The sequence below is a fragment of the Megalobrama amblycephala genome, linkage group LG3 (assembly GCF_018812025.1).
Source record: "Megalobrama amblycephala isolate DHTTF-2021 linkage group LG3, ASM1881202v1, whole genome shotgun sequence".
Taxonomy (NCBI): domain Eukaryota; kingdom Metazoa; phylum Chordata; class Actinopteri; order Cypriniformes; family Xenocyprididae; genus Megalobrama; species Megalobrama amblycephala.
The window spans coordinates 56314393-56340205 of NC_063046.1; the positions used below are offsets into that span (position 1 = coordinate 56314393).

Genomic DNA, 25813 nt, shown 5'->3' on the forward strand with positions numbered 1-25813 from the left:
ACTATTAACACAACTATATGCATGAAACCATTCAGAAAAATATGGGCACAAATGGGTTAAATAAACACAAACATATAGATGAAAAATTATCTTAAGTAAGAAATGTAGGCTACTTTTGCTATTGTTAAATACATGTTCAGTGATATCTTCCAAAGATTTCTGAATTTTGGCGAAATTTTTTCTCGAATATATTGTGAATATGGCAACTAGTAAATGCACTAAGTTTTATGCTAGAATTTGCATCCTTCGAAGGCCACGAAGGTCGGACCCAGTGTTGTTAAATGGAAGAATGGAATGGAATGGAAATTAAATGGAATTTTTTGAAAGTTATATTAAACTGTCTTAAAACAAAACAGGGATCACAAACTGTCTAAATGTGTTTACCATGGTCCATTTCTCTATATAATATATAAACTACTAGGGGTGTAACGGTACACGCATTCGTACCGAACCGTTTCTGTACAGGGCTTTCGTTCGGTGCACGTGTGTACCGAAGCATTACATTGCAACATTGTAGCCTAACCACCAATAATCGCAATAAGCTCTGCGTTTTGTTACTTTCGATGAGAAACAAAGTGTCATCCCTCAAATTCTGTCCACGAAATCATGACATTCAAACAGAAAATGCCGTTTTGACGCTCTTTGATGCGGCGTGACAGATTGGGTAAAGTTGGTTTTATATTCGCACATTCGGACTTCTGATAAATTCAGACTTTCCAATAAATGTGTAATAGATTAATGTTTGCGAATTTTAAGCAGCTACATGATATTGACAACCAACGATTGTCAACTTACAACATTTTTCACAGTCGATCAAAATAGGCAAGTATTGTTTTAATGGCATATTTATGTGAACGTCCACTGAATGTTCAATGTAGTGTGATTAACAAAGCTATTGAATACGGATGTCCGAATGTGCGAATATAAAACCAACTTTACCCAAGTCAGTTGAATTGGCAGCGCGAGCGCGGAGCGCGATCATCTCTTCCTCTTTAATCCTAGTAGTTACAGAATGAAAGAACATCTGAAGGTATGTTGAAAGATACACTACAACTTACTGAAACGTTCATATCTCTTGTAATCGCTAAATCAGTGTTTCAACGGCGGAAAGACATCAATGAAAGCTTGTAAACAATATGTCATGTAGCATTTACCTCAGAAAAGCCATTCAGTGTCCTCCACAGCTTGTTAGTTCGCCAGAGAAATGAACTCTTTCTCTTAATATATGCACTGTCTTAGCCTATATATTCATTATATTTTACTTAACCTGTCAGTGATGTCTTGATTATTTAATGTAGCCTATGTTTCTATAAATCTGTCATGAAAATGACAACCACTGCGTAGGAATGATTATATTTCAACGAATTGGAGTAAAAACATTTAGAAGTTAATGCAAAAACTGCCTTATGTGCAGCTTACATATTCGCAGACAATTTGTTATTTGAGTGTTGATTATTATATCTAAAAATAAAAAGCAATTGAATTTAGGCTAATAGTTTGGGCTCAGTTGTTAAACTTTAATATTATAGTAGCATAATGTTCAAGTAAGGGCTCCCTACATAGTTTATAGCATTAGCAAATATATATATATATTTTTATCCTTAAACTTTTAGTTATAATTTAATTTAATATATTTAAAGACAAAGACACAATTTGTTCAGTAAACCACTGTTTAATTAAAAAACAAAAAGCAATTTTATGTGTAGTTTTCTCCCCACCTGCTGTACCAAAAAACGTACCAAACTATGACTTCAAAACCGAGGTACGTACTGAACCGTGAGTTTTGTGTACCGTTACACTATAAACTACATATAATCATATCTTAGTTAGATATGAATCAACATTTGAACTGCTTAAAAGTTTTTTTTATTATTATTTTAACATTTGTATCATTAGATATTTAAGTAAGCTGAAACCCAATACTTATGTTTGTCATTCAGCAATTTCTCTCAAAAAAATCCTGTCATCACTGGAGCACAATGAATTCTGGGGTTGGCAATTTCGTGGAAGGGTCCACGAAGGATGCATTTGGGGGCCGCATTTGAAGGACCCTTCGAATTGGGACAGCCTGTTATGCAATCTGCCTTTTAACGTAGCCTTTGATGTAGGCAGCCTCTGAATTTGGACGCAGCTGAAGTGTGCCATTTGGGACAGGGCCAAAGCGGCATTAGCTACATCACAAAAATGTGGCTACGGAGGAAGATTGCGAGGGGTTAGGGTTCCAAGTTTAGTGGTAGAGGTAGCTGAATTGAAAACAAAAGTTTCTAAGCAGTTGTACACACCAATTCAGAATAGGTCTAGACAGATTTCAGCCTAATAATGATACTTCACTGAATGGCCAATTTCACATATATTTTGTGTATTTTCAAAATACAAAATACTGTATTTGAATTTGAATGCATTTTTTCCCCCTGCACAGTATTGGTATTTTATTTTGATCCATTTCAACTGAGGTATTTTGTATTTTTAATGTATATTCATGTATTTATGCCAATCTCTGACCTCACACTCAACCTAACAAAAGCAAACGTGAGATAAAAAGACACCTCAACTATAACAAATAACGGCACAGCACTGTCAGAAAAAAGGTACGGTGCTTGTCACTGGGGCAGTACCCTAAGGTACAAAGGTAAAAAGGTACTAATATGTACTTTTAAAATAACTAACCTTTAAGGTACTAATATGCACCATTTAGGGGTAAGCAGATGTACCTTTTCACTTTTGTAACTTAGGGTACTGCCCCAGTGATAAGCACTGTACCTTTTTTTTTCTGACAGAGAGAGAAACAATATCATTCACTTTCAGAACAAAATTTTCCCCAGAAAATGAACGATAATAAAATTGACAGCCGATCAGAATCCAACCTGCTTTCATAGCTCGAGCAGCAGAGGACATAACTGAAGTGTGCACTTGGAATGTATCTATCGTTCTTGGTGTGAACTGGCTGTGTACCAGATGAGCCAAATTTACTATGTATGAAATGCCAAACATATGGAGCTGGTTTATGTGATGCAAACGTCAAAATGAATTGAGTAAAAAGAAGGAATGCTGCAACTGATTTCAGGAGACCTCAGAATTATGTTGAGACATTTGGCATTAAATGGTTAAAATCTCACTTTTAACATATCTGAGGCCTACATGCTGGATATTCAGATTTATTTTTCTTTAATAATATATATATATTTTCTTTAATAATATAATATATATTTTTTTCTTTAATAATAATAATAATAGGGTAATGTAGAAATATCTGAGCAAGCGTAAAGCTGTCTTTATACTGAATCTCACTTTCAAAATAGTCTACTGTAAAACGTCAACAAGGTCAAGCAGATTAAGCACCGGCTTCTTCAAGAAGAAGGAAGGAAGGAAGGAAAGAAAGAAAGAAAGAAAGAAAGAAAGAAAGAAAGAAAGAAAGAAAGAAAGAAAGAAAGAAAGAAAGAAAGAAAAAGAAAGAAAATATCTCAAAAATTTGATGTCACTTTTTGCTTTACCGAAAACACCATCTTTTGTTTATTACCATAATAAATGGATTTGTATGTGTTCTCATACTGTGACAGGTAGCACAATTCCCCTCTGTGTCTGAACAAAACACTGAATGCAACCCTGCAGGTAATCTCAGATCTCAGCTGGCTCTTTTATGAATGCGAGCCGTAATAATGAGGATTAAAGATTGAGGCATGTTTGCTGGTGTAAAAGCTCATTTGAGAGTCAGCGGGCCAGTAAGACGATGCTCTCTTTAAAATACTGTAAGCTAATAACACGTTCTGTTGTGTGAAAGGCTTTTCAGTGCGACGGAGAGAAGTTTATTGAGTATTTCTTTTGTACTGCTAGGGGGAGCTCTAGTCTTTTCATTGGAGTCTATCCACCGTGCTTCTCGACGCAGGGTTGCCAGATTTTCTTAGTAGTGAATGTAATCGTCATTTGAATCTTCTTGAAGAAGAGCGCAAGAGTACGAGTTTTTTTTTTTTTTTAATGATTTTTGATGATGGTCGTATTCTTATTTCATAACATTCGTTACCTTTTACAAATCATGAGCATGAATCAAGGGTTTAATTTGTTCATTCAGCTCAATAAAGCTGATAATTTGTCTATTTTTGAGTATGCTAAATGGTCTTTAAGTCTACCATGATCATATTTCCAATTAAAGCAATAGTCTAAAATATCTAAAAGCGATGTTAATGGATGAAATCGAGGAATCAAACAGAAATCCTGTATGAAACACATTATAATTAAATACTCATTTCAGTTTTATGGAACTTTTCTTAAGATTCTTGTTTGAGTCAATAAGGACCGATTCCAAACTCTAAATTCAGACACATTCTTAAACCGCCAGACACCACTAAACAAAAAATTACTTCGTTACATATCTATTATAGCTCTATTTACATTGGCACTTGGAATTAACTATTAAAAAGGAATTAACTTTGTCCGCTATTTACCGACGAGCGCTTTGTGTCATTTTGCAGGAATATCTGGCAACCCAGTTTCAACCCGCATTTCTCTTGGTGTGTGCGCTGAGATCGGACTGTCACCGCGCTCAGATCGGCGCATTATACCGGAGCTGCACCTGGACTTCACCAGCACACTGCTTTAACGTACAGCTGGAGAACTTTGGATGTACATACTTATTTACCGCTGCCCGACATTTGATTTGTTTTGGAGAAGGGCGATATGGGGACACGGTGTGCCGAGGTGGCACTCAGACTGATGATGGGGATCCAAACAAGGAGCCTTTTTATTCCTTTTCAGAAGCTCCTGTAAAAACAATTGGATATCAGGACATTGATGACCCTGAGAGCGTCAGTTTGGAGTTAACCTTACAGGATAGAAAGGAATCGAAGGTCTCTGCGTTGGAGAAACAGAGTATCACCATTTATTTCTGCGCGCAAGGACGATTTTCATCGCATAAAAGAGACTGATTGTGTCCGGAGACGCGTGTGCGGACTGTGCGCCCGGTGCGCAAAAAGACCCTCCATCACCAAGAAGCTTCGCGGAGACGCGGGTAAGTTCAGCCTGATTTCAGTGTGCCCTGAAAATCTGTCCTTTATCAACTTTGAATTTCACGAAGATATTGCTATCCTGTTGTTTTATATAAAAGTGTGTTGTTTGGATGGTCGTTGGCGGGCGCGCGCCCGCTGGTTAAGATGATTAACCTCTGCACGTGTTTCCAAGTCCCTGTCCTTTCCCAATTCCTAATATCATACTTATAAAATAGGCTATGACTATCATTAAGTAGCTCATGGATTGCACTCAAAAGGTTGGTTACCCAACATCTCAGTCTGTGTTTTTAATGTCCTATTAAACATCATGCCAGACTGAAGAGAGCTTTGGAGTGTTTTAAGTACTTTTACCGCAATGCTTCATTATATGTGCATGTGGCTCCGTTGCGCTCACCTTTATACTCTCCTGCGCTGTACGTTGCATCGGTGCTCAATTACTATTTTTATACATTGATTACGTAATAAAGACTCCAATTAACTTCCTTTAGAACTTATTGGATTAAGATAATTGAAATACTGACGCTTTCTCTGAAGCGCGCAGCTGCGCAAAGGCGACCCATGCAAATTGACGCAGTCTGTGGAGAAAATGTCGTTTAAAACTGATTCTGTTCCTATATGATCCATGGGTTCATTGCGCTGTATTAGTTTCAGTAGATTTTTCTGTTGTTGGAAGGAAACTGCATAAATGCCCATACTTCAGGAATAATGGAGCTGGCCTTTTCCAGGAGCCTCTGAAGGGACATTATGAGCTCTCTCTGTTAGTCTCACCTGAATGCTTGCTTTCCTTGGAGAGCTACTGCTTGACATTCTACTGGAAGACGAGGGAGATTGAATGGGCGAATGTGTTCTGCATTGATGCCTGAAGCATTCGTGTAGTAACTTTGCTCTCAGCTGAACGTTCTTGCTCTTCAGAGAACCAGGGTGAACAAACCTTCAAACTGTGTCCGATTTGGAACTGGCCCTCAAATGATGGAAAAAAAAAGCAGTATGGGGTATCAGATACTGGCTCGTCGCTTTGCCACAGAAACAGAGTTGCCAGGAAGAAGACATGCTCTAGGTATTTAGCTTTATTAAAAAAAAGTATAAAGACTCGTTCAAATAAAAGACGATTGGGCCTATGAGAAATATAAAGTTTAAATAAACTTTATAATTCTACGAGAATAGAATAGAGAACAGAAGTCCACACGATAACGATAACTACACAGGAACAATATCGTTGAAATAACCTTCTGAACGATAAAAAAAGACAGACAATCAGAATCCACGACTAGCACTCAAGCATTTAAAATGGCAGACCACATAAACAAAGCATTGACGCAAATATCGTAGTTATATTTAAAGAACGATAACTATTTTCATTCTAATTGTACGAGAATGGGGAAGTCTACACCACAGCTATAATGATAATGACACAGAGGAACGGTACTGTTGAAATCACTTTTAGAACGTTTTTTTTTTTTCCAGCTGATGAACCTAAAAAAAACTGTCAGCCAATCAGAATCTACCTGCTTTAAAGGGATAGTTCACCCAAAAATGAAAATTTGATGTTTATCTGCTTACCCCCAGGGCATCCAAGATGTAGGTGACTTTGTTTCTTCAGTAGAACACAAATGATGATTTTTAACTCCAACCGTTGTGGTCTGTCGGTCGTATAACGTATGTCGATGGGAACATTTAAAGTGGCAGATGACAAAACAGCAGCCGCTTTTATAGTAAACAAAACGTTTCTGTGCGTTGGTTTGGATGCTAATATAGTTATTGTTATAGTTATCTTTATAGTTCTCATCTAGCTAAGTAAACATGCGCTTGTGCGCTAACAGAGCCGTCTCTCTGTCTGGCATCCTGAATGTTGATGTCATCCCTGAAGAGCGGAGACATGTAATGCTTTGGGTCTCACTGCTTGTCAACCTGAGCTTTGCTTACAGCATAACCTGTCTTCATGGATTTTTCGCTTTGTTGTGTATTAGTGTGTGAGTGTGCTGTTTGACTGCGTTGAGCATCCGTTGACCTCATCTCTGCAGCGAATAGATGTCTGCTCCAGTATCTGCCGTTTACGGCCTTCACACTGACCGCATTAGTCACTTTAATACAACCCAGCAGTACTTTACTAAACTGAAAACACATTTTCTCATTAAGTCTGAGAATCAGAGCACGGGCGGTCAACATACCGACTGGATTCACCCGATACGGGCTGAGGGCTTTGGAAACGCACTCCTGAGTGGCTTCCTGTGTGCTCGCTCTTATTCGCTTGGTCTAAATAAGATTAGTTCAGCCACCCCGTTCATGTCTCCCTCACCTCGCTGATGAACCCCCGCATGAAACCTTCCACTTCATTTTTCCTGCATTCCCGGCAGCTCCTCAGAGGGTTGATTGATTACAGAGGATCCTTTGACCCCAACTGGTCTCAAATTAAATCAACGAAACACATTAATCAATAACTATTGGGTCATGGGGTTGAATTGCAATGTGTGATCTGCCATTAGTGTGACCTATGGGCTGAGCGATATATCAAATATTCATGATCCATTCACGATGATGATTTTGCTGATGATGTAGAATTAAATAACATTATGAATAGCACGATCCTTGTATCACGTTTGAGGGCTTTTATAAAAAACAATAAACATCAGTAGCAAAATTGCATTAGACTTGGTAAGATATCAATGAATTGGACTGTCACTATCGAATATTAAAATTTACAATAAAAAAAAGTGAACAATAACATAGCATGATTAGCATTTCAAATGTGCAAAAAATGTTTTAAAAAGCTTACTAGGCTTTTTAATATAAAGACATAAAGGTAACGCTTTACAATCAGGTCCAATTAGTTAACGTTAACTAACATTAATTAACAGTGAGCAATTTTGTTACAGTATTTGTTAACGTTAGTTAATAAAAATACAGTTCATTGTTAGTTCATGTTAGCTCAGGTCCATTAAATAATATTAAAAGATTATACATACACTTATGTATTAGTAAAGGTTGAAATGATAATTTACTAAGATTAATAAATGCTTTAGTAGTATTTTTCATTGTTAGTTTATGTTAACTAATGTAGCTAAAGGGATAATTCACCCAAAAATGAAAATTCTGTCATCATTTACTCGCCCTCAAGTTGTTTCAAACCTGTATGAATTATTTTCTTCTGATAAATACAAAAGTAGATATTTTGAAGAATGTTGGTAACCAAACCGTTAATGGGCCCTATTGATTTCTATAGTATTTTTTCCCCATGCTATGGAAGTCAATGGGGGCCCATCAACTGTTTGGCTACCAACATTCTCTTTAAAATATCTTCTTTTGTGTTCATACGGGTTTGGAAAAACTTAAGGGTGAATTTTCACCATTTTTGGGTGAACTGTTATGGAAATTATGCAAAATACCCTTGGTTTGGTTACATGTAATAGTACCACAAAGTGGAACAAAGTGGTATTGTAAATAAATCTTGAGAGTCTGGTCTGAATTACGAATGTTAATAACTGAACGTATTGATTCATTGTAATGTGATTGTAAGTAAAGAATTCAAAGTACCATAGTGAATGTGATACAGAAACATTATGAACTGTTCACATCACTTTCAAATGAGGCTTCTCTCTTTTCATTTGACTAAGAAGTGTTTTATTTGATTCCGATTCACAGTCTCCACAGTTTTTAATCACATTGCTGCTTAATTTAACAAATGAATAAAAGAAAAACGGCAGATAAAAATGCTTTGCAATGTCACACTTCATTTAAGCCCATGTAAGAATAACCGATCAATTTTTACCACTTAATGAGCACATTTTACTAAAACTCACAAAACTTCAAATTTGCTCTGCTCGTGTTTCATGAATGAGACCCAGAATGTGAATTATTTGTAACTGGAGTTTTAATGCTTTTACTTTTTTAATTAAAATACCTTCAACATTTTTGGCAAGAAAGGTCAAAATGGTAGTTTCTCTGAAATATATATATTATCAAAAGGCAATGTGATCCAGTTCTAGTTTAGATGTGTCATCCTGTGCCAAAAAAATACGACCGATTGAGAGATCCCAGACATGATGCAATCTTTTTGTGTCGTTGTGGTTATGTGTACATTTGTGCTGGTGCAGGTGCGGGTTGAGATGTTGAAAGCGGTTTATTATAGTGATCCAATAGCTCTGTTAGATTGTCACTTCAGATGCAATGGGAGTTGAGGGTTTCCTTTGTAAGAGCTATCTGCTATTTACTCCTCTGAAGAGCAGGTGAGATATTGCTTTTCTCGTTTTGTCTTCCTGTCAGCTGAACTGGTGCCCTGAAAATGCTCGCTGGATCTTGCTTTTTCTCTCTCTATGTGTTGTGATTTTCTGCCAGATTTCTCTGAGCATCTGAAATGAATTTGTGCGTCTCCATCGGGCCCCTTAGGGGCTTCGTCTTCCCATTGGCCGCCGTGTGCTTTGTGCCCTAATGAAGGAAATTTATAACCAGGTGGTTAATTCACAGCCTGGGTGACACTGAGGCCTGCTATTCGTTAAAGTATTGTTGACTGTTTCCATATGAAGCAATTTCATTGGCCGCTAATTTGCCGCTGCTTCTATTTCAGGCTGCCGTTTTTCGATCATTTTTTCAGTTGGAAATATGTGTCTACCTAGATTTTTGCAAAACTCTAAAAACATACCTATACATACAATTTACTGCAGTTTTGCAGCTGAAATGAAGATTGGTGGCAGTAAAACGATAAGGACTATTATTTCTTTTCACACAATTTATGATTACGGATCAGATTAGTTATTAATAAAGACTTATTTTCACAGTTCCTTGCACAATATCTTTTGACCTCAAAACACTTTTACCATAGTGCATGATTTGTAAACTAATACATTAAAAAACCAGCTCCATATGTCATTTTCTGATATAGTAAACTTGCTCTGTAGCTCACCTTGTACAGCATTGCGCTTGTGATGTGAAGCGCTTGAGTATGAGTCCTGAGTCATTATAAAATAACTCAAAAATTCTTAAAAACAAGCTAAAATTGCTTCAGCAAATGTGTTCTCACGTTGGGTTTTGTTAACACTATCGTTTAGGATTAGTGTAGGGTTTAGTGTAGGTGGTATGTTAATTTCAAAAGTGATGTAGCATTAACCTTTTAGTGCCACTCACCTGATATTTAATTTCTGAACTGAAGTGATACGTACAACAACTAAACATTACAACAATTAAAATGTTGCCAAAATCACGTTTAACTGTTTCAGAGAAAAAAATAATATCACTGAAAGTGCCTGATCATTTTAAAAAAGTGACGCTCTGAGTGCTGTTGAGCGGATGTGTAAACACCTCTGATTGGCCATTGTGTTCACGCACTCAACATGTCTGTGATTGGCTACAATGATCAATGCTTCATAAACATGTTGTAAATAGACATAAGTGATGCTGATAGACACCTGTTTTCAAACGCTCCTGCTTTCAAATTCAAACATTTCCGTGTGCTTTCAAACGCTCCCGTGTGTTGATCATTGTAGCCAAATTACAGACATATATGTTGAGCATGTGAACACAGTGGTCAATCAGAGGTGTTTACAAATCCGCTCAGCACTCATAGCTTCACATTTTTAAAATTTCAGTATCGACTTGGTATCGAAGTTGGTACTTTTGACAATACTACTTTGCAGAAATGTAGGCAGGGTCTCGTATTTCCAGTCGGTCTGGGTTGGATAGTTTGCCTATATTCCTGCCAGTCTTAACCATGTTTTTGATTTGATTTTCACAGCTATTACAGAGTTTGACATCATTTGAAAATGATAATGATAAAAAAAGTCTGGCTATCTCAGCCAATTAACACTTTGGCCAGTTAAAGTGAAACTTAGTAGGCATCATCGTTCCCGTTTTATTTTTTGCCTAAATAAGGGCTCTTTAATTCTCAGCCCTGCTGAAAATATAGACTGATCTCATTGGCTTATTTGTCTGTACACTTTGAGGCTTCACTTTTAGACTGGAGTTGTTGGCTCATTTGCGTCTCCATTGCTTGATTTGATTCTGCCATATGGACGCTATAACACAATGGACTGAATAGGTCTTGCTGTTGTATAATGGAAGGAGACATGGGCTCTTCAATTAACTTTCGTAGATGGCCCTAACTTCATGCAAGTGAACTGTTGCCTGCGGGAAATACATTATTTTGTTTTCCCTTCAAGTGGACTTGCTCTTGATATACCAAACCAACAGGCTGGAGGGTGGGAATCTCACTCATTTTTCCTCATGACAGATACTGTTGAATGAGAAAGTCTTTATCTCTTTTAAATAATGGCTCTGCATTGCGGTGATGTGAACTGCAGAATGACTCGCTTCACAGGGCCGCTTTTTTGTGTTTCTTGCAGGCCTGGAATCATTTGTGAGGGCGTTTGGGCAGGTTTAGGAGTGATAAGATGTAGTTTGCATTCAGATGAAGGTCACTGCGCTAGCTGAGACTCCCTTTTCCACTGGCTGATAAAGCAACATATCTCTGAGATTTATAAACATAGACGGCCTTTGTTTCTCTAGGCTGTGGATTTCTAAGAGAACTTGGTGTGAAGTTTTGTCTATCTTATATTGTTTCCTTTATTTTGGCCAAGACTAACTCGAAGAGTTGAGAATGTTAAGTTATTGCCTTTATAAGAGAATATTATAAAACACAAAATATGGAGACACAAGGTTTCTGCCTGACAGCGACAATATACTTTTTTTTTTTTTTTTTTTTTTTTGCATTGTGAATTTTGAACTGATTTTTTGTTTTTAAAAATTAAACAGTTTTGCTGCTTCATATTTTTGTTTACTGTGATTTTGATCAAAAAATGCAGCCTTGGTGAGCATAAGAGACTTCTTTCAAAAACATTAAAAAAATATGAATTATTCCAAACTTTTGAATGGTAGTGTATATCCTCACTTAAAGGATTAGTCCACTTTCAAATAAAATTTTCCTGATAATTGACTCACCCCCATGTCATCCAAGATGTTCATGTCTTTCTTTCTTCAGTCGAAAAGAAATAAGGTTAAGTTATTGCCTTTATAAGAGAATATTATTGTTAAACAAATGTAGCCATGAAATTTTAAATGACCAAAGTCCAAATTTATACATGCATTTTAGTACCCAATACCCAATGAATTAGACATTCATAACCGCTAATTTTTTTGTTCATATACATATGTTTGTTTTGACACTTAATTTTTTTAGAGTTAGCTATTTATTCATGTTCAGTGGTTTGCTTTGTGATCATGTGATTTTTGGCCACCATGTGATCTATGTAAGCATGTGACCTCTTGTATAAAGAGATTGTTGCCATTCTGGACGACTGTATGGGCTTTTTTTTTTTTTTTTTTTTTTTTTTAAAGATGCGACGAGCCTTTGTGCTAATTTTCTACTTTATGGCTACATCTCATGACATTTATCTTGAAAATTGTATGAAAGTTTTTTTCTAAAATTTTCTTTGTCTTGGACACTCTTATTAGTCTCTCTTGCAGTTTGCTCTTGCACCACTGGAACTACAATTTGTTGAATTCACGAATGACAAGTATGAAATGTTGCTTAGCCCAGGGTTAAAAAGCATGAAGTTACAGGAATTATGTAAAGTGGTAAAGAATTGTAGCTAGTAGGTGTATGTGCTTGATTAACTCAGTGTGTTTCTTGTGTCCAGTGTGGGGAATTTGGACATTGTCAGCTGCTCGGTGTTTAGCATAACCATTTGTTAGCAGGGACAGCAGCTAAATGTCTCCACATACATTCTGTTTAATTAACTAAATCAATCTCTTGCCCAAGCCAGAAATACAATTACTGCACTGGGCGTTGCCAAAACACCTGCCGTCTCTGTGTGTGTGTCATTATTCCTTCCAAGTCTCCATTTGTCTATTAAAATTGCACTTGTTCACAAAATTGTGTTGCAGTAAATGAGAGCAGGTCATCACAGCGTGTTTATCTTTGTTTCGGTGGTGTGAACATTGAACTACTGTGTCCCTGAGAGTAACGTCAACCAGAATATTGTCACTGTCGGGCGGAAACTTCTCCATGAATGCTACTTTTCAGGAAATTGAAAAAAAACCCCACTCTATTTTTATTTAATAATTAAAGACCACGTTGTGTGATTGTGGCTTTATATGTGGTCATACACTTGCACATGTCATTATATTATGAACATTTAACCAAAATCAAGCTCAAATGGAGTCACAAGCCAGTGGATTTCTGAGAATTTCAGACTCAGCCTACGTGTTTTGTGCATCATTAGAACATCCACATCTGAGGCAGTAAGTGCATTGCATTATGTTTTCATCAACTCGCAGGTGATAAAATTTACTGTAGCTATGTGGGCAGTGGGCACTCAGTTTTTTCTGTCATTTGGTCAACATCTCATGTTATTAAGGAAAAAGTGTTACGCACACGCTATTTTATAGGCTATGACTTCCGTAAGTTGAATAGGGAAGGCGTAGGACATACAGCATAGGCTTTTTGAAGAATACAGAAAGCAGAAGCACGTGCAAGGTGATCATGTGTTTATAAAGCATATACAGTTGGATTTTTTTTTTCAAATGACCGATCGTTTCACTAGATAAGACCCTTATTCCTTGTCTGGTATCATTTAAAGCCCCTTGAAGCTGCACTGAAACTGTAATTTTGACTTTCAACCGTTTGGAGGCCGTGGAAGTCCACTATAAGGAGAATAATCCTGGAATGTTTTCATCAAAAAACTTAATTTCTTTTCGACTGAAGAAAGAAAGACATGAACATCTTGGATGACATGGGGGTGAGTAAATTATCAGGAAAATTTTATTTGAAAGTGGACTAATACTTTAAGTTAAGTAAATATGTGTGTTTGGTACAGCTGTTCTGGCTCTTCACTGAGGATGAGTCTTTGTCCATTCACGCTTAAAGTAGTGCTGACAGAAACCACCTGGCTGTTCCAGCACAACAATTCATCTCTGTCTCTCTTTCACTCTCTCTCTCTCTCTCTCTCTCTCTCTCTTTCTCTCTCTCTCTCCCTCTCCCTCTCTCTCCTCGTGTTTCTCTATCCGCAGTGTCAGATTTGAGCCCTGTGGGGTTTGTGCGTCGGATCCGTCTGTTAGGTGACATTGGTCAGTCCGTAGGGGCCAGTGTATGTGTGAGAGGGCAAAGCCACTGCAGTGCTGCTCCAGTAGATCTGTGTCCTGCTTCATGCACTGCCAGAGAAGAGAGAAACACAGATGTTGGGAAACAGAGATGTAGCAGAAAAATATGTATCTTTTTAGACTTGTGTCTCATTGACACAATATATATATATATATATATATATATATATATATATATATATATATATATATATATATATATACAGTATACACACTATGGGGCCAGCTGAATGCTTGATTCTGATTGGCTGACCAATGTTCTAGGGTGTGCAATTATTTTCCTACAAACTCTGTGTGCACCTCAATCAGCTCCCTAGTTCAGTTCACGGCACCGATCAGGGAGTCGGACATTTTAAGGGCTGTCTCAGTCGCAAAATTCTTTCAGTGCACTGAAATCTTCACTCACTAATAAGTCCCACAATGCACAATAAAAACCAGGGAGCATCGATGCTCACTATGTTCCCTTAATGGAACTTCTAAAGATAGAAACATAAATCACTCAAGCCAATTCACCACACATGATGACACATGATAGATGTTTTGAAAAAACAAACAAACTATTATTTAAATGTATTTCAGCATAAGCATACATCGCTAGACAGGTAATGAACATAATCTAGCTAACATTTATCATTTATTTACGGCTGAAATGTTGCAGGTATATGTAACAAGCAAAGTATTTATCATAATGTACTTTAAATAACATTTAAAAAAATAATGTCAGAAAGATTCTGCTGTTGTTCATAAATACCAGTAGTGATGTTCTACAATGAGGATGTTGCCATGTTGCCAGAAATAGAGTCTTCAGTGTCCCAATGTGTAGTGAGCCAGGGTCCTTACTTGTGCCCGAATTTGTGTACACTATATACTGATTCACAACCTCGGGGTGCATTATTTTTCTAATAATTCAAAGGCCCGTCATCCATTATTTCTTACATATAAAACCATTTTAGCCCATTTGCGTCCCAAGTACAGCCTCTATAATTGTTTTTGCTTGGCCCATTTGTCCCTACAATTAAACTAATGTAAGTGGGTAAAGTTTATGCATTAAAATTATGTGTTTTGAGCACAATGAATTCAGTTAATGCTTTTTTTATGGGGTTCATTAGATAGATGCGCTTATTAGAAACAATAGGGGTCAATAGAGTAAGCCCACTTGACTAAAACATTATATATAGACTATAAATATAAACAGAGCATGCGTTTTTGTGCAAGAAGCTTCTAAATATATTTTGTAATGCAATGTGTAATGTAGTTTATTGTTTATTACTGTAACTAATGTATGTTTGTGAGCACCACTCAAACGTGTCCTAGATGGCATCAAATTTTCACAGATTTTTCTTTGAAACAAATAATTTATGTCATGCATGCTTTAGATTTCAGCCTTATAGGGTATCTTCCCCTGTATTCAAGGTACATTGTTTGAATTAACTTAGATTTGTTTTTTTCCTAGTTCTAATACCAATAAACATACTAGTGTCACATTTCTGGATGGAAATATCCATAGGCCCATGTATGGTTATTTTGAGGAGATGACATGGTATGAAGCTTGTGCATTTACACATAACTTTAGACTAACTGGTAAATTATAGCATAAGTACATATAGCATATAGCATAAATTATAGTTTATGCAAATCTGAAAACGTTTGTGTGCACTCACTGTTAGGATGAAAACAATGTTTTAAGGCATCTGTATTAAGAAAGCACCTGGGGTCAGTTTTAATGTCATTGACACGCTCGCTGTTCAGAAAGGTTGGAGGAACCATTAAGATTCCTTTCAAAATGAAAATGGTATTTTGTGCTTTGAATGGCTCCAGTCCACTCTAAACTCTTGTGTAAATTAGGTTTGAGTTAAGATCTGTGCGTCATCATGGAGTCAAGGGTGGGTGTTTTCAGGGCGGCTGCAGTTGCATTATTCTGCAGTCACACTGTCACATGAGATCAGGAAGAAGATTTCGGATGCCTTTTATTCGGGTTTAAGTGAAGCGTTAGAGACATCAACTGTTCCTCTCTGCATGCTACGCTGAATGCTGAATAAAACCCAGAGAAAGAAAGAGTGACAGTTTGAGCCTTTAAGAGCTTCAGACAAAACGAGAGAACTTAAAGAAAAGAGGAAAGCTGCAAAAACTTGTCTGAGTCACACCCTTGTCATTAGTTTCTTTCTGTTTTCCTCAGAATGGAGGGATGAGGTTGTGCAATCAGGGGCGTGTCCAGGTGGGTAGTCTGGGGTGGTTCTAGCCACACCCCTGAAATGTGATTGGACACCTGAATTGCAATCCCAAAAATCTCCAAAGTCAGAAGCGGGAACTTCAATAAAACAAGATATAACTTATGCCTGGTTTCGCAAACAAGGCTTAAAAGGTTAGTTCACCCAAAAATGAAAATTCTGTCATTTATTACTTACCCTCATGCTGTTCCACACTCGTAAGACCTTCGTTAATCTTCGGAACACAAATTAAGATATTTTAGTTGAAATCCGATGGCTCCGTGAGGCCTTCATAGGGAGCAATGACATTTCCTCTCTCAAGATCCATAAAGGTACTAAAAACATATTTAAATCAGTTCATGTGAGTACAGTGGTTCAATATTAATATTATAAAGCAACGAGAATATTTTTGGTGCACCAAAAAAAAAACAAAATAATGACTTATTTAGTGATGGCTGATTTCAAAACAATGCTTTAGGAAGCTTCGGAGCACAAATGAATCAGCGTATCGAATCATGATTCAGATCGCGTGTCAAACCGCCAAACTGCTGAAATCACGTGACTTTGGCGCTCCGAACAGCTGATTTGACACGCTGATTCATTATGCTCCAATGCTTCCTGAAGCAGTGTTTTAAAATCGGCCATCACTATATAAGTCGTTATTTTGTTTTTTTTTGGCGCACCAAAAATATTCTCGTCCCTTTATGGATCTTGAGAGAGAAAATGTCATTGCTCCCTATGCAGGCCTCATGGAGCCATCGGATTTAAACAAAAATATCTTAATTTGTGTTCCGAAGATTAACGAAGAACGGCATGAGGGTGAGTAATAAATGACAGAATTTTCATTTTTGGGTGAACTAACCCTTTAAGCGTAGTTCTGTACTAAAAGCAACTTGCACTGACATACAGTATTTTAAATTATGTCAGTACCATTGTTTTATCTCAAGATGCACATCAGTAATGTATTTTATTTCTAAGGCACATTTATAAAAGCTACTTAAATGTCCTAATTGAACTAAGGTGTATTCTTGGCTTGATCTAAGCCCTGTCTGTGAAACCAGGCCTTAAGGTTTAATGGAAAATTATTTTTTTAATAATAATAATAAAAGTGTTATTATTAACTTTCTATTATTTATTATATTTTATTTATTAATCAATTATTTTTAATAATAATAATAATAATAATAATAATAAGTATTTGTATTATTAACCTTTTTATTATTTATTTTATTGTATTTTTATTTATTTATTTTAATATTAATAATAATAATAATAATAATAATAATAATAATAAATGTATTAATACAATACCTATAATAATAATAATAATAATAATAATAATAATAATAATAATATTATTATTATTATTATTATTATTATTATTATTATTAATAATAACCTTTTTATTATTATTTATTTTATTGTATTATTTTATTTTATTATTTATTATAATGTATTTATTTGTTTGAATAAAAATAGTAATAATAATAATAATGTTAATAATAATAATAATAATAATAATAATAATAATAATATATTATTATTAATACCTATAATATTATTAATAATAATCTTATTAACCCTTTATTTATTTATTTATTTTAATAATAATAATAAAATGTATTATTGATACAATACCTATAATATTAATACTACTACTACTAATAATAATTATTATAAGTAGATGTTACATTTTCACAACATTTTTAGATTTTAGATAGATAATTTATTATTAATATGGATGCAGGGTTGTGCTTCATTATACCCTTGAATGAATTTTCGTCTTTTGGCCTCTATAACCCCTCCTTTGTTCCTGATGGTAAGACGTCTCTTTCTCAGTCTGTAATGAAGAGGATTATCAAATCAAAAATCAAGCAGGGCCACTGCCCGCTGGGATCCTTCAGCTGGACCGCCATATGGAGGATTTACTGATAATCCTTAGTGTCAAAGGACTTCAGAAAGAGATGCAGAAAAGGCTTGATGTCATGGAAGTATTTCTGCTTTTGTGTGTGAAATCATGACAACACAAGCATGTCATTGCTGATTAATTCTGATCAGATGTGGTGTGTTGCTGAGAAAGATGTAAAAAATCAGGTGTTTCTCAAGGTCATTGCTGTAATTATGTGTGAATTTATTTATGCAGCCAGTTTGATGAAAAGCCTGATGTGAATCTGAGAGATATGAATGAATGAGTATCCTTTTCAATCATTCAAATTGTTATTATGATTTTATGGCCTGAGGGTCAATCAACTGCATAACACACATGAACACGCATACACACATGCACACACACACACACACACGCACACACAAACAGGCACTGATTTATGTTTCTACCGGTGGGTGACCAATGCCCACCCCCTGCGCACTACGTCTTTCATTTGTTTTATTGGAAACTTGCAAGCGCAAATACTACATTGCCAACCACATCTTTAGTCACCTCTGTTTTCATGAGCAAATGATAACTGGGCTAAGCAAGGTGACACATATGCAACAAATGGCCCTTACAATATTTTAACATGCTCATTTCTCAGTAATTAATTATACTTGGTGTTATTTTTTTCAAGAGTAGCCTACTGTTTTTTTCTCTGTGCGATGGTGCACTTCGTTATTCATGTCTCACAAAGAGAAACACAGACTGCAAATACATTTACCAACCAAAAACACATCTTTATTCACATTCTTTCCGCAAGTGTCCCTCTCTCGCTGATATACCTGATGATTTTGGAGTTAATTACTTACTATGCAATTAATCATCGTGCAAAAAAACAGACCGCACAAGCTTTTGTGTCAGGTTATGTTGTAAAGCTAAATGTAAGGATAGAAATTGTGTATATTACAACCAGCCGGGACCCGATGTGAGATCATCCACCAATCAGAGAGGTGCCCGAATATCCAATGATATTTTTTTTTTTGATTGGTTAAAATGAATTAAGAGTAAATCTAGTATGATTTATAAGCTGTTTTCCTCATGGGGACCAAACAATGTCCACATAAGGACAAGAATTTTGGATATTGCCATCTTTGTGGGGACATTTTGTCCCCATGCACGTAAGGTATACCTGAATACCCCCCCCCCCCAATACACATGCACACACACACACACACACACACACTTGCATATCCTTAATGACAGATGCATTATAAATTGTTCTGCATTCAAGGTTTTTTCTGTGCCAAAGTCGACTCTGACTTCCTCACTGGATTCTTTAAAACAAAAAGGCATTTTTTTGTAAAGCTACAATGTGTATTGTGAAAACTGCTATACAAATATAATGACCTTGTCATAGCATTCTTTTCTTGATAGTCCTATTGATATTTAATTAATGCTGCATTGTGCACGAGAAACTCTTCTTTTGAGATAAGAGCGCGTTATGACGTCATGCATTCGAATCGTGGGTGTCATTCACTAATTTGTGCATGAAATCTGCATATGAACATTTTCACAAACAAATCTTGATTCACCAATAACGTTCATGCTAAAATCTCTTCCAAATTTATGAAAAAATGTAGAGACTACTGAAACCACTTGCACTGAATAATTGCATACTCTGTGTGGTCTTTTAAATGTGTTGAGATAAAATTTTATACATACATACATATTTAACCTTGAATCTATTTCATTGCATGGAAGCTTGTTTCTGCCATGGAATAAAAACATTTAAAAGGTAATTACAATGTTTTATCTCACAGTTTTGACTTTTTTTCTCATAATTGCGTGATATAAAGTCACAATTGTGAGTAATTGCGAGTCCCAGACTAAAATGCATGTTTGAGCTGTTTTGACTGAAAGCAGCTTCTCATGACATATCTCAAAATATGTCAGTGCCATAAGATGCACACCAGTAATGTTTTTTTCTAGTGAAAGTTTATAAAAGCTACTTAAACGCCCTAATTGAACTAAGGCCTAATCCTGGCTTAGGCTAAGCCCTGTCTGTGAAACAGGGTCATAATGTCAGAATTGCGAGATACAGTGGTGTGAAAAAGTGCTTGCCCCCTTCCTGTTTTTTTTTTTTTTTTTTTTTTTTTTTTTGCATGTTTGTCACACTGTAATGTTTCAGATCATCAAACAAATGTAAATATGAATCAAAGATAACACAAGTAAACACAACATGCAGTTTTTAAATGAAGGTTTTTATTATGAAGGGAAAACAAAATCCAAATCCACATGGCCCTGTGTGAAAAACTGCTTGCCCCCTAAACCTAATAACTGGTTGGGCAACCCTTAGCAGCAACAACTGCAATCAAGCGTTTGCGATAACTTGCAGTGAGTCTGTCACAGCACTGTGGAGGAATTTTGGCCCACTCATCTTTGCATAATTGTTGTAATTCAGCCACATTGGAGGGTTCTCGAGCATGAACCGCCTTTTTAAGGTCATGCCACAGCATCTCAATAGGATTGAGGTCAGGACTTTGACTAGGCCACTCCAAAGTCTTCATTTTATTTTTCTTCAGCCATTCAGAGGTGGACTTGCAGGTGTGTTTTGGATCATTGTCCTGCTGCAGAACCCAAGTTCACTTCAGCTTGGGGTCACGAACAGATGGGCGGACATTGTCCTTCAGGATTTTTTGGTAGACAGCAGAATTCATGGTTCCATTTATCACAGCAAGTCTTCCAGGTCCTGAAGCAGCAAAATAGCCCCAGACCATCACACTACCACCACCATATTTTACTGCTGGTATGATGTTCTTTTTCTGAAATGCTGTGTTACTTTTATGCCAGACGTAATGGGACACACACCTTCCAAAAAGTTCAACTTTTGTCTCGTCAGTCCACAGAGTATTTTCCCAAAAGTCTTCATCAAGATGTTTTCTGGCAAAACTGAGACGAGCCTTAATGTTCTTTTTGCTCAGCAGCGGTTTTCGACTTGGAACTCTGCCATGCAGGCCATTTTTGCCCAGTCTCTTTCTTATGGTGGAGTCATGAACACTGACCTTAACTGAGGCAAGTGAGGCCTGTAGTTCTTTGGATGCTGTTGTGGGGTCTTTTGTGACCTCTTGGATGAGTCGTAGCTGAGCTCTTGGGGTAATTTTGGTCGGCCGGCCACTCCTGGGAAGGTTCACCACTGTTCCATGTTTTCACCATTTGTGGATAATGGCTCTCACTGTGGTTCACTGGAGTCCCAAAGCTTTAGAAATGGCTTTATAACCTTTTCTAGACTGATAGATCTCAATTACTTTCTTTCTCATTTGTTCCTGAATTTCTTTGGATCTCAACATGATGTGTAGCTTTTGAGGATCTTTTGGTCCACTTCACTTTGTCTGGCAGGTCCTATTTAAGTGATTTCTTGATTGCGAAGTGGCAGTAATCAGGCCTGGGTGTGGCTAGAGAAACTGAACTCAGGTGTGATAAACCACAGTTAAGTTATGTTTTAACAGCGGGGGGCAAGCACTTTTTCACACAGGGCCATGTGGATTTGGATTTTGTTTTCCCTTCATAATAAAAACCTTTACTTAAAAACTACATGTTGTGTTTACTTGTGTTATCTTTGATTCATATTTAAATTTGTTTGATGATCTGAAACATTAAAGTGTGACAAACATGCAAAAAAATAAAAAAAATCAGGAAGGGGGCAAGCACTTTTTCACACCACTGTATACTTGCAGTTGCAAGAAATAAAGTCTGATATATAAACTCAGAATTCTGACTTTTTTTCTCACAACTGTGAGATATAAACTGACAAATGTGAGTTATAAAGTCCAATTCTGAGGAAAAAAGACTGACTTTTTTTATAACTCAGAACTGCGACTTAATATCAAGCAATTCTGAGAAAAAAATAAGAACTGTGAGATGTGAACTCGCAATTGCAAGGAAAAAGAATTTCTCAGAATTGCGAGTTTATATCCACAATTCTGACTATAACATACAATTGCGACTTTATATCACGCAATTCTGACCTTATAACTCGCAATTGTGATTTTAGATTAAGCAATTCTGAGAAAAAAGTAAGAATTGTGAGATGTGAACTCACAATTGCAAGAAAAAAATCCCTTTTTTTTTTAATTACATGGCGGAAACAAGCTTCCATATGTTTCCGCCATGGAATAAAATAATATAAAAGATAATTGCGACTTTTTATCTCACAATTCTGACTTTTTTCGACTGCTCCATCTGCGAGATGCTGTAGTCTGTTTGCCGTGTGACTGCTGATCTTCTTCTGTTGAGAATCTAATGCACATTGACCTCCAAGACATTATGTTCAGTAAATCAAAGTGCATCTATCAGTGAGTCAGTGCATTTATTGACAGATGCATCTTGCGGCTGTGCTAAATTGTCTAAGTTCTCCATCGTTATCCTCCAGAAACTCTTGTTTAATGTCTCTGTAATTTCTGCCTGGACAGATGCGGCTATGGTCAGGGTTTTTATGTAGTTTTTCTTTGCATTCTGTATTGCTGTTTTTCTCGAGTTTGGAGAGGTTAGCACTGGTAACGAGACCGCACATGTAAGTCGCATGTCTCTGAGAACTTAATTTATGGTGCATTTGGAATGCTTGTTCTGCCCTGAATACGTAATATAAGAACACAACCTCAGTGGAATACTGATGCATGTGTGTTTGCGCACACACACACGCAAGCATATCCTCATCACTGTAATTGCTGGCCAGATCCAGTAAAGCAATGGCTTTAATATGAAAGTATTTCTCTTTCACAGATGCCAAGCATACATTCTAACGTAATTTTATGCATGTAAAGAATGTACAGATAAAAGCCACAGTTTAAAATACCACACAAATATATTTATGTTGCCAGTAAAATTCATGCACAGATGCCTTGAAAGTAAGCACAAGCAGAATCCTGTCTATAGTTAAATTTTTTTTGGCTGAAAAACATGTTTTCAGATGTTATTTGCCATTAATACAGTAAATACAGCAGAACACTGGCCGGTTTGAGTTTTTCTTGGTATGGTGTAATGTACTCTGGTTCTAAATGATCAACATAATCCATCATATTTCAGCTCTGGGAACAGTTCACTCAATATATATTGATATTGCCTTCACTTCAGTCTCATAGTTAGTCCGCAGTATGCCATATATTGGGCCTTTGCTTTACTGGAGGTGGTAAACAATCCAATTAGACTGAACATACTTATTTTACTTGTAATGAAATCTGCAAGTCATCTTATTTTAGACAATTAACTGCCAAAAAAATATGATTCAGATTTTTTTAGTGCAACAAACCACACAACTTTTAGGCATGCTTATCTTTTTAAGAATACCAGAAAGCTAAACCGCGCCCCCAATAAATGACACATTGCTATATATTTTGCAGAGAGCATGACCAGTAGCTATTTTAATTATTATTAGTTGCAATATTTTTTACAGTGATTAATCTCAGCCCCAGTGTTTCTTCAACAACACTTTTTTTGTTCTAGGCAGTAAACACACACACACACCTACACACACACACACACACACACACACACACACACACACACACACACACACACACACACACACACACACACGTACATTGTTAGTAGACAAATTAAACAAGTGAGATAGTAAAAAAAATGTTTTAAGAAAATTAGTCAAAAGAGCCAATAGTGGTCATATTTACTGTTAAGATCTCTCTTCTGCTCACTAAGGATGCATTTATTTGGTCAAAAATACAGTAAAAATTTTAATATTGTGAAATATTTTTATAATTTAAAAGAACTGTTTTCTATGGAAACCCATTTCCACCACAGTTGAGTAAAAATATAATTCTGAAAGTCATAATAATGAGAAACTTTATTTAATACAATTCAATTCACATTTATTTGTATAGCGCTTTTCACGATACATATAGTTTCAAAGCTGCTTTACAGATAATGCATGTCAACATTACAATTTAAAGAATGCAGTTAGCAAATAATGTAATAATTTAGGCAATTAATTTACAATCACTGTTAGCAGTTTAACTGAAGGTAGAAGCAATGAGCTCCTGGAAAAATGAATTACATATTAACAACAATTAGGATATATAGAAATTGTGCAATGTGCATGTTGATCCAGATGATTGCGTCTTCTGAAATCCTCGCAGGAGTTGGCGCCGTCTCTTCATAGGTGTTGGTCATCTGAGGTCTTCTTAAGAGGCTGGATCCAAACTGAAGCTGATGTCCTCTCTAGTCACCTCAGGACGGAAAACAGAAAAGCAAATGGAGAATAATTAATCATGAAATAATCATGAAAGCATGAACTAACTTTTCTGCATCAGAAATAGATTACATATTCCGTATCTTAGCAATGTTTCTGAGGTGGAAGAAGGCTTTTTTTGTAACATATGAAATATGATTTTCAAAGGATAAGTTGCTGTCTAATATAACACCTAGGTTTTTAACTGTCGAGGATGGAGTAACAGTACATCCTTCTAAATGCAGATTGTAGTCTGAAAGATTCCGTGTACAGGTTTTTGGCCCAATAAGTAATACTTCAGTCTTATCTGAATTTAATTGAAGAAAATTATTAGTCATCCAATGTTTTACTTCTTTAACACACTCTGTCAAATTGGATAATTTAGAGATTTCATCTGGCTGTGTTGAAATCATATTTATGACTTAGTATCTCATTATATTGAGAAAGTTTCTCATAATAATGACTTAGTATGTCATAATAATGAGAAACTTTCTTGTAATTATGACTTACTATTTCATAATATTGACAAACTATCTCATTATAATGAGGTAATATGTATGGAATGGAAGCCCATTTCCGCCACATAAGAAAAAAAATAAAAAGTCAAAATTTTGACATACCAAGTAGAAATTTTGACATACTATGTCGAAATTATGAGATTAAAAAGTTGAAATTATGACATAACTAAATCGAAATTATGACTTGCTACTCACTGATCTGACGCAGTCATTTTTACGAGAAAGTTTTTCATTTCTAGGAGATACTAAGTCATAATTACGAGAAAGTTTCTCATTATTATGACATAGTAAGTCATAATTATGATAAAGTTTCTCAATATTATGACTTAAAGAATCATATTTTTTATTTAAATGTGTCGGAAACGGGCTTCCATAGTTTTCAATTGTAATATATTGTAAAATATAATTTATTCCTTTGATGACAAAGCTGAATTTTCTGCATCATTACTGCAGTCTTCACATGATAAGAAACATTTCCTTTGATTATCAAGGTTTTTAAGGATTTTCTGATGAATAGAAAGTTCAAAAGAACAGCATTTATTTGTAATCAAAATCTTTTGTAACATTATGTCTTTAATGACAGTTTGAAAAAGCTCAGGGATGCAAACAGGTAAGGGGGAAAAAAGGTGAGAACATAGGTACAGTACTTATTGAAACAACCAGAGTACTTAATGTACCCTTTTGAGTTCACAACAAGACGCCCCCCCCCCCCTCCATAGAAATACTTTCTCATTGGATCTGCAAATCCCATGGGTGACATATTTTGATCTAAAAAAAAAAAGGTGAGTTCTCACTGAAAGGTGAGGAGTTTGCATATATGAAAGCTACAAGAGACCTGCAAGACAGAAAAAGTGGACATCGTTCTAAATGAACGGATAACAATGAAC

General features: G+C 36.0%; 1 protein-coding gene across 8 annotated transcripts in view; it reads left to right on the forward strand.

Annotated features, from left to right (window-relative positions):
• The first annotated feature begins 945 nt into the window (after positions 1 to 945).
• LOC125265745 (adhesion G protein-coupled receptor L3-like) overlaps positions 946 to 25813 on the forward strand; it is a 391922-nt gene continuing 367054 nt past the window's right edge. For 5 of the 8 annotated variants that reach the window (XM_048186153.1, XM_048186154.1, XM_048186155.1 and 2 more), the window contains exons 1-2: positions 946 to 1030; positions 4467 to 5002. The gene's annotated coding sequence lies outside the window, so the exon portion shown is untranslated. The remainder of the gene's footprint in view (positions 1031 to 4466; positions 5003 to 25813) is intronic. The other 3 variants (XM_048186157.1, XM_048186156.1, XM_048186159.1) reach the window with 1 other exon arrangement.